A 10,921-nucleotide genomic window follows, 5' to 3' on the forward strand; every position below is an offset into this window, starting at 1 on the left:
CATTTTCGTTCGTCAAGAATCGCCTCTGAATTTTTCGATTCCAATTGGGGTTTTCTTGCCCCATTTATATTTATCCACGTTTGTGGTAAGAAAATGAGCTTATAATGTTTATGTGAAGCCTCTAATATGTGACTAGAGAAGATTATTTTGTATATCCTATTATTATTAGTAATTAATGAAAGTTTTGGACAATCCATGATTTTTCCTACACGATTAATGCTAAATCTTTGATGCTATTGTTGGCTTTATTTCCTCCTCGATTTGACGTTATATTGCTTATTCTGAGGCCATATTGGTCAGTTGTTGTTGTGGGGCTAAATTGATTTTGATTGATTTAGTTTCAGGAGGATAGTTCGTAGTGAATTGTTGTCCGGTTCTCCCAATCGAAATTGAGGCAAGATCCACAAAATAAATGGTCATGATTCATTTGGTACACTGGAGAGTCTTTTCTCTTACACGGTTCAAGCCTTCACGGACAAATTGTTGCTGCTCTCCTTCCTCGTTCGCTGTTGCTTTTTTCCTGTTGCAGCACACCAACTACAATTACTTTGCCCTCTTGTCTACCTCATTCACACGGCTCTGTTTCTGCGACATTACTGTAGAGAGAATCATATGCCTGTAAATACCATTAATGGCCCCTGAAAGAGGGGGAAAAGAAGAAACGACCGCCCGCTATGAAGTATGAACATGCTCCCGCTTCTCTCTCTGAATCATTTATTTTTTTGCATGTTTAAATTTAGTTTTGCGTAATATTATGGCCAAAAGCAAAACTTCTTTCCACGTTTGATAGTTCTTATCCTAATTTTTAGTAATCTGATTCCGCGTTAAACCAAACAAGTAATACATTTAGATTTAGACTTTTTTTTTTGAAATGTTATGGCCAAAAATACAACTTCTTTCCACATTTGATAATATGACTCCACGTGGAACCAAACAAGATATATCAGTTTAGTTAATTAGTAATATATCATAGATTATTTACTTATGAAATAGCTATCCTTAAGGGTGTTCTAGAGGAGTAAACCATGACATTTGGCGTATTGCTTGCTTTATTGATTTTAGTCGCATCCGTAGAGCACAGCGCAGGCAAAGAAGAAGAAGAAGGGAAGAGCAAGAGATGGTGATTCTTTTGGTGGCCACGACCACCGACTTTGCGTCCATCAATCCCACCAATGCCTCTTGGCCATGCACGGTTGGACCCCTGGTCCCTCCCTTCAGGTCATCCACGCCTCCATTGATACGTCAAGATCGCTTTTTCAGCTCTCTTCTTCAACTTGCATCGTGTTGAACTGTGTTTGATTTTGACTGGTGCTTTTTTTTTATTTTATTTTTTGGCAATGTTCTGATATTCTGAATTATGGGTTTTAAAGGGTATAAAAAGTTTCGCCAACCAGCAAGTGAGGCTGCTGCAACATGACAAAGGCATCGTGGAAGAAGGTCATCGAGACGTGCGTTTGAAGAAGCCACCGGCGAGGCGGTGGAAGAGCTCATCTTCTTCAGCAAGCGCACCGCCGTCCCCAACTGCCCGGCTCTCACTGTCCACCCAGCTTGTAATTTTGTTCTGCTCTTCGTTTTCGAGTTTTGCAGAGGGCGGACGTTAAGTTTGCTTGCCGAGAGAGAGTGTTATGATTTTGACTTCTCGTGGTGTGTGTGTGTTGTTGTAGACGGACCTCACGTGAGTACAGGCAAAGTACAGGGCAAAGAGAAAAGCCGATGTGGTTGCGCCGCCACATCCAAGAGTTCGTAGAGAGAATCCCTGGCTGGGTTTGTTGCACGACATTGCTCAGTCCTATAATTTGGTTCCTGAGTTTGAGGTACGTTCTTGTTTCTCAGGGTCCTTTATTATGTCTTGTTCGTCAATATGTTGGATTGATTTATTTTCAGTATGTGTTGCATTGTAAGAGATGATCCTGCATATGGTTATTGATAATTGATTGTTTTCATGGATTATGAGTAGATTACCTTGGAGGGCATTAATCATAGACCGGAGACCAACAAGCTGGCAACGTTTGTGACGATCGGTATATCCAACTTTCTTTTCATTTCATTCTCCAATTGTATTGTTCAGACTAGATCAGCATCGTCCCTGTTGCTGATGATCTGCTTTAGTGTTATTCAATCCACATCGGAAGCCTGTGGTAATGATTCGATTGAGTCCTCGAATATGGAAAGGCCAGCATTTTACTCCTATTCCAATTTCCACATGATGGACACTGGTTATGTCCCGTTAACTAAAGATGGTTGTGCTTTCACCGTCTAGACTTTCGTGTATTTGCCTCTGGTCATCCATCAATTAATGACTTGCCATCATGTATAAAACCTTCTCTGTCAAAGTTATGGAGATTTAAGTGAAATGAAATATTTTTGTACCATCTCTTTCCATAAGGACTTCAGTTCAATAGATGGAAAGTATCTAACGTGCAAAGCTTGTCGTTCATATGACTAATATATCATAGTATAGTTGCCCCTCCCCTAAAAGGTGATCTGATTATGTTTCCTGTAGTCTGTTTCTTTAAACTGTCCTGTTCCATATGACAACACTATCAATCTGATTTCCACATCATATCAAGCAACCAAGCTTACAGCGAATAGTTCCTTTTGGGGTACAAATATCTGTAATTACTTGACAGTTTGTATGTTCTTTCTGCTTTCCTTTAACTAATTCGTTTTGTAGATAGCCATGTAAATGCTTATGGAATCTTCTGGTCGAGTTTAGCTTGGAATATGGACTTTGTGGTCTGAGTGCTGCACTCATTCGTTGCCTATAGATGATGTACCTGCCTGTGAGAAATAGATATGATCCATGGTGGTGTTTTTGTGCTTGATTTAGGCAGTACCGAAGAATACTGGATGAGGCTGGATGCTGCTGGAAGTCATTGCTCAAGTTGAGTCCATAGCTTTTTATATATAGGGTACAATTGAGTGGCATGTCCCTGCTTTTAATTTGCCTCCTGTTGTGATTAGTTTGCACATTCCAGTACGTCATTTGCAGTTATCACGGTGGATATGGTGCAATAATGGTTTGACTGTATGCAAAATGAATTTTTTTTTCTAGAGTGAATCATGACAAGTGCCTTCATCATACAGATGTTATACTAACTGATATATTGTTTGCGGATCTGTATGAACAAATCCTGCGACAACCCCTCCTCTTATGACTCTCACGCAAAGTTAATTCTTCTTGGTGTGGCGAAATTCTATGTTGACCCAATAACACTGGAAAACAATCAGGGCAGTATTCAAACTTTAGGAAGAGGAAGTGTACACTGGGGTATCAGGGGTGTTATCATCAATTCCTTCTGTAGTGTGTAGAAGTACTGATCTTCTTCCTCTTGAATATCAGAGCAAAAAAAAACAAAACATATATATATATAATATCTGGCTCCTGAAGGAACTTCGTTCACAGGATAACTTTCCTGTTGAACTTCTAGGTCGCCTCTTTTAATTGTTTGTAAAGTACATGTAATTTTATACCATGCGATGAGATGGCGGCCCAGAATCCGATCCTCCTTTTAGATTTTTTTAATTCCTTGGTCTGACATATCACTTGTTCCGATGAAGTTGGGCTGGAAAGGTCTTGGGCTTGGAGGAGAGCCTGCAGTTGGGAACTGGAGCAGGTATACGCTCGTGCTTCAACTGATGTTACAAGAAATTAGCCTTTCTTTGGCAATATCATTTCGAGGCTGTTTGTATGACTTTGTGACTGAATTCAACACTCTGTAGATGTGTTTTTTTCCTATCGAAGACTATTCAGAAAGCAGTATAACTTCTGTGTTTTTACAAAAGATATTCACCTCCCTCTTAGATGTGAAATGCTGAGTACAGGAAACTGAGACAGCACAAGTGCTCATGACTGTAAACATTAGTCCTTTCTTGCTAAGACCATGATATTATATATTTGCTCTGATACTGTCTCAGGGATGTTGCTTAGAAAAAAGTCTTGCTTGGGATATGGAGATTGTCCAATAAGATGTCTTTGAACTTTTCAATCGTCCTTAATGCTACAATCTCTTATGTTTTCATGTGGTTCATATCCTTGAATGCGCTACCTGTTCTGATTAAAGATATAGACAGAAGAAAGATAAGATATTTTCAAGTTGGAACGTCCCAAGCATTTTAGGCGCTCAAGGTGTTTGAAGTTACATAGCATTTTCACGATAATTTCGGGAAGATCTCTCCAGTCAATACCAGTTATCAAGACTTTTGAGTCTCTCCCGCCGGCCGCAACGTTGGTGACACATCTTGATCATAAGTAAGTCATCCGAACAGGCATATATGTCAAACGTTCAAGCAGCCTATTTTACAGTTTTTTAATGTGCGTAGATTAAACGATATAGCTAACGGGGCACACAGAGCATCGAGCAATTTAAAAGCATTAACCTATGCACCAAAAATCCTGAAGGATTAAAGCGACAGACTCAGTTCTAGCAAAGTTCTTGTAACATTCATGCCATGTGTTGACCATTGCTTATAATGTTGTCTGCAGGATTTCTAAGAGCTGGCAGAAAATATGATCACAGCATTCTTAGCTGACCACAACATCGAAACCGGCAAGCTGAATGATATCCTGTAATTATAAAGTACAGAGAACTTAGCTCCAGAAGCTGTCAATGGATGCTGAATAAAGCAGGGTGAATTATGAAAGGGTTGAAAATAGGACTCACTAATGGTGTTCATGAGCCATCAGTGATTTAAGGAATTAGCAGTATCTATAATACATGAAAATGTTATGTACGTTACTCAAGTAATGGACAAGACGAAACTCACGTTATGAACTCTTTGATAAATTCTCATGGTTGACATGGCGGACTAATGAGGAGGAGGAAAGGAAAAAAGACAAAAACGGTCTCTGAATTATAGCATAATATGCAATTTCATTCTCAAACTATTAATTTATTTAATATGATCCTTGAACTATTAGTACAAATGTAATTTAGTCCGTAGATTGTTTTGAAAGTGTTTAATGTGGCCCTTATATTGATTCAAGTTAAAGGAATCTGCTTGTATGACTTTGAACCCGTTGAGTTTGAATGGTGGACAACAAAGGTAAAAATTAAAGTGGATTATCGAAGTGAGATATTCATCTTAAATCAAGTTACAATAATCCAAATCATTAAATAATGATAGCTGAGTAAATGTCTTAATTCTTCTCTTTTTCTAAAGTAAATGGATAAAAATATGGATTATATTGACTTATCAATTTAAAAATTCAATCTCACATATAATAATCCCGTCATTAGCTCACGTTTGATTTGTTGTATGAGTAAACGCAATGATTATATTGAATATGTATTAATAGCTTAGTGATTATATTGAATAAATTAAAATTTTAAAGACGATATCGTTAGTTTAGAGTTCATTTGTGTCTTTATTAAAAAATTGTTCAAAAAGCCAAATTGACTGAGGCAGACGTGCAACTGCAGGCCGAATTCTGCCAGCCCAAAATTCTGTATTGGCAGCTTTTAATTTTTAAATATCATGAAATGTGGAAAAAGGTAAGGGAAAAAAAAGATATTATGGGTCATGAGATGAGGTAGTGTGCACTATGCATAACGCATATTGCATGGAGCATTCTTCACAATTTGTCCACGGTCGAAACAAACCCGAGTAGATGCAGGCTGACACGACGCCTGCTTTTGCCTCGTTGACCCTTTTCTACAAAATTGCTAAGACAAATTGGGTATTAGAGATCACATGGCATGGACAATTTAAGGAGGAAATTGTCCAATCAATCCCTAAGCCTATTGGATACCAATCCACTTCTAATATAATTTTGAATGTGCAAAAATTTTGTTCATGGTAAGCATGTATATTGAAGACGAGGGTCCTTAAACAAAACGGTTACTTATGGAAATTCCGTTCTTTTTCCTCAACGTTTACAATGCAAGCCTTGGGCCTTCATTTTTATTTGGGAGAACAATTTACGATGAGCTCATTTGACATGTAAAATCGAAAGATAAAGTAATCAATTGATTTAAGCCTTAGTATGGCTGCCAATTCATCTATTTGTTCATGTAATGGATTTGAGTTATTGAAAGATATTACATGTTCATCAAATATTCTAATGAAGTGATTCATTTCAAATCTGCATTGATTTATAATCATAATCAGTTCATCAAATATCCACCTTTTAAATTTGCGTCATACCTTTGTGAAAAGGAGAAATTAATAATTAAAAAAAAAAAAATTAATAGTAGGAGAAATTGGAAATTTTTCCGAGGATGATAAAAATTTTGCTAAGTTTATTACAACCATTGATTTCATGGTGAGGTGAGATTGAGGAAACCAATGGTCGTGATTCATTTAGTCGGCCAGACCTTGACAAGTAGTCAAGAGAGTGTCATTCTTCTTACACGATTCAAGCTCCACACGGACGAATAGTTACTGCTCTCCATCATCGTTTGCTGTTGCTTTTTCCTGTTGCAGCACACCAACTACAATTACTCTTTGCCCTCTCGTCTGCCTCATTCATGGCTCTGTTTCAGTGACTTTACTGTCTCTCAATTAACGTCGAGAGGAAGAGAGAGAGAATCATATGCCAGTAAATACCAATTAATGACCCTGAAAAAGGAAAGAAGAAATGATCGACAGCTATGAAGTATGAACATGCTCCGCCTCTCTCTCTCTCCCTCTCTCCCTCCCTCTCTCTCTCTCTCTCTCTGCGATGTTCTTGTCTTGTGGATTGGAGGGTCAACGCCCTTCGTGGTTCTGTCGCGAGGAAATAATTCTCTGGAAAGTGGAAGTAATCAAATGTCAATGGAACCCCACTCAAAGTGGCACTTCCACCGGCTAATGGAAATGATGATGGTTGGTGTAATCTAGGGCGCTGTGACCGGAACCCAGCTGGAAAATCCGACGTGAGGGGAACCATGAAACGGGGTTGGCAAAGGCGCGAGCGCCAGAAGTGGACGGTGAAGTTTGCGAACACGAGGAAGGGGGAGACGTGAAAAAGTAAACGGGAGGATGTGGTAGGGGATATATTATATAATGAGGATAATGTGACATAAATGATCTTTAAAGTTTGGCTTAATATATAATATAATTTTTAAATTTTTAATTTATTAAATAAGGTCTACAAACTTTAGCTAAATATGTAATGTGTTCTCTGAACTTTTAATTTAATCCTTCAACTTTTGGTACATATTCAACTTAATCCTTAAACTGTATCAAATGTTTAATAGTGTCCTTCTGTTAATTCAAATTCTAGGACAACATTAAACATTTTTATATGATGTAGATTATATTGAACAAATTAAAAGTTCATAGACCATATTACACATTAAACTAAAATTTATAGATCATATTGAATAAATTAAAAATTGATAGCGGTATAATCTGTTGTTTTGTTAGGTTCATTGTGATTTCGGTCCTTTAAGACAACAGAAGAAGAAACCCGGTTGTTGACTTTCTAGGATGCAATGAGCGTCTCGATGCACTTATTAAAAGAATCTTCTCAACTTTTCAAATATCGAAACAATTCTCCATAAACATACTTTAATCAATCTATGGAAGGTGCAAGTTAAGAAGAGCTGTTGCTGATTCATGAGGGAAAGATTATTTGGCAACTAGCCATCTGTCCTTCGGGCATTTATTACTTCGTCTCCAAACCCACTTCCTCTTTCTTGGCGGTGCACTCTCTGCTTTGTCCCTCGTTACCGCCATCCTCTTTTCTCCTCCATGCTACAAGAACGGCCTAGACTCACGTAGAAGATGGATCAGAGAGCACCAGACAAGGAGCCGTCTCTCGGTCAAATCAAATCCTCCCTCGGTGGATCATCAACCAGCATGTCTGCTCCTCCTTCTAAGGTCTCTCTTTCGCTCTCTCTGCAGCCACTCTTTGGCTTCTTTTCGGTTTCTGGATAATTCTGTTCTGGCTTATTTTTTGGGTATACTGCATATCTTGAGCATTGGGAACGCATACAGCCCAGGAAAGAAATGAAAAAAAGGAAAAGGAAAAAGGGGAAGACATGATTTGCACTGATGTTGGATCTCATCATTCACATATCTGAATCATCAGATTCTGCTTGTCCTGGAGCTTTCTTTGTACTCATTCTACTTCATATTTTCAATGGAAGTATCGTACTTGTGGATTAAAATCGAAGGATAGCTGTCGGGTTACTTTTCCTTTCGGAAAATCAGTACAGAGCCCGTGATTATGCTCTTTGAAAGTTTGTTTGGGATAGCTTTTGAACTCTGTTTTCCTTTTCGTTCTTTTTGACCCGCTTAGGTTGCTTTTGGGAAAGCTACCAAAACCGTCATTCCTTTGTCCTGTTTAAGTCTAAAACCAGTTATAGTCTACGAACGTGTATTCATGCATCGCGGTTCGATTTGTAATAGTGATGATCAGTTTAAGCCCTAACATTCCTTTGACCACCACTAAATTTTCAGGGTAATGGATCTTTTTATAGTTTATTTCAGACACAGTTGCTGGAAATTGGTTGGACCCTTTATTCTTTTTTGCTTTTCTGAAAAACTCCCTGCAATATGCCTTTTTCTAATATACCAATTGTTTAGTGTCAACCTGCACAACCCAAAGAAAAGGTCAGGAGACAATGCGGTATCACATGATGTGCTCTCTCTCTCTCTCTCTCTTCCCATGTAGTGATGTTCTCTTGTATTACAGCTGAGTTTGGAGTTCTAGAGCAGTATGTGCTCTTCGTTGGAGTGCAAGTCTGCGAGTGATGGCTTCACGATTTGGCATCATCTACTTATTTGCAATTTAAAAAAAGAGAAACTCCTGCACATCGTGTGTTCTTTTTTAAAAGATAGTATTAAAACATACTTAATTCAACAGTGCCTTTCGTTGGGTTCGAAAGTTCACCCAATTTTATGGCCCTGTGGCTCTAACCTGCCTTCATGGGTGATCAACAGAGTCGCAATATCTTTGATGCTCCGCACGATTCTTCCAGAATTTCATTGCCTATTTGAACCATGAAGTCTGTTGTTTTACTTTGTTCATTCTCGCTCTGGTTTTCTTTTTTCTGCCTTGTCCATTGCCTAAGATCGACACCCTCTTACTCAATGCGTTCCTGATATTGGGTATCTTAATTCGTTCTGAACATGATGTGTTGTGCATCCAGTTGGCCTTCTCTTGAGAGCCTATACTGAAAAGAAGATGAGCCAGGAAAAAGTAAATCACGGTGGCAAAGAGAAGTCCCACGTGATGTCGAGGGCAGTGAAAGAGGCTCCGGTTTGTCAGAGTATTGAGAGCAACGGGTACAGCTGCTGGTCAGTATTGAAATCTCGTGACACGGAGAAATTCGACATCCTAAATAGGAGTCAGCTGAGTGGCCCTTCCTTTGCAGAAACAAGGTTGGCGAAGAAGGACATGGATCATCTCGTGGATAGAAATGACGAAGATTTACGAGTCCCTGAGTTGATGATCTGCTACGGGGAGAGCTCTTTCCTTAAAGTCAAGGACATCTGCATTGATGAAGGCGTTGATTCTCATGAAAATCTCATGTCTGAAACTGACAGGCACAAAGGCCCCGGTAACAATTTTCTTGGTGGCAAGGATAAGGAGAGCAATTTATCATATGGACGGATCGATGATCATTTCTCCACTGCAAACTGTTTGAACTGTTCAGAATATCATTACTTTGAGAATGCTGTTAAGCCACGTGTTCCAGCAAATTTAGTACCGACTGAAATAACGGCAGATGACGTTGCGGATGCAAGTCCAAAGCGAAAGATGTAGCCTCGGAAATTCTACTCTGCAATTCATCTGATAATGTCTGCAACGGAATCGGACTTCCTTCTTCTAAGGTATGTAGTCCTGTACTCCTTGGAGAAGACTACTGCAGTATCTTCACTGACAGTGCTCGGATCTGAAGACTCTGCAAAACGAAAGCAAATTATTCTGGTCCTATTACGCGGTGTAAACGACTCTCATCTGCTAAAATATTTATACTTTCTCAGGCCTGGGCCTGTGGCTGCCACTGGTCGGATCTTTAAATAGAACCTTCCTCTGAGTATCTTGGCATCAGAAAATATTTCGATGTGGAAGCCTGTTCAACACCGATGTGACTTATTTATATGTCATGATATGATAATCTCGTAACCAGAAATTCGGCACCTTACCTTTTAGTTATAGTTGTCCTATGTCAAGTGATCTAATTATAACAGTTAGGCCGGCACTTCTGCAGGAGTCATACTCAGAACAGATGACAGATGCCGCTTTGACATCGGCAAGTGAAGTAATTCAAGGTAGCTTGGAAGATGCAAGTGCAACCTCTGGCTACCCCTCTTCAGCTTCTAATTCAAAAGATTCTCTGAACCACAGCCACATCGAGAAAGTGCCGGATAATTGCAAAGCCAACCAAATGTCTTGCCCTCCCGTTTCCAGAGGAAACCAAGGACGCTCGCCAAGCTAACAAGGCAGAACGCAGAAGCACTCCCTCCGACTCCAATGCTTCAGCCCCTGCATCGACGAGTGAGAGGAAATTCTTACCACGGAGACTCGAAATAAGATGAAACATGACGGGGTTTCCGATAGTCAAACAGAGCGTCTGGCTGATACTTTTAGCGGGGAATCGAGTTTCTCAATGGCAGGCCCTGTATCCAGCCTCATAACTTACTCTGGGCCCATCGCATATTCAGGCAACCTTTCACTAAGATCCGACAGCACAACCAGCACCAGATCCTTCGCCTTCCCTGTGTAAACATAGCCTACAAGTTAAACGATTTGTTTTGTTCTTCTTTTGGCTCATTACTAGAGCCATGAGTCTCTAATCTTCTTAACGGATCATGATTGTTGGGCGCAGATTGCACAACGAATGGAACAGCAGTCCTGTGAGAATGGCAAAAGCCGATCGGAGGATCTTCCGGAGGCACAGGGGCTGGAGGCATGGACTTCTCTGCTGTAGATTCTGAAAAGATTATTACGTTTTTTGAGGTTTGCTTGTAGATACAATATGTTCAC

The sequence above is a fragment of the Eucalyptus grandis genome, chromosome 8, assembly GCF_016545825.1.
Source record: "Eucalyptus grandis isolate ANBG69807.140 chromosome 8, ASM1654582v1, whole genome shotgun sequence".
In the NCBI taxonomy this organism is placed as follows: Eukaryota; Viridiplantae; Streptophyta; class Magnoliopsida; order Myrtales; family Myrtaceae; genus Eucalyptus; species Eucalyptus grandis.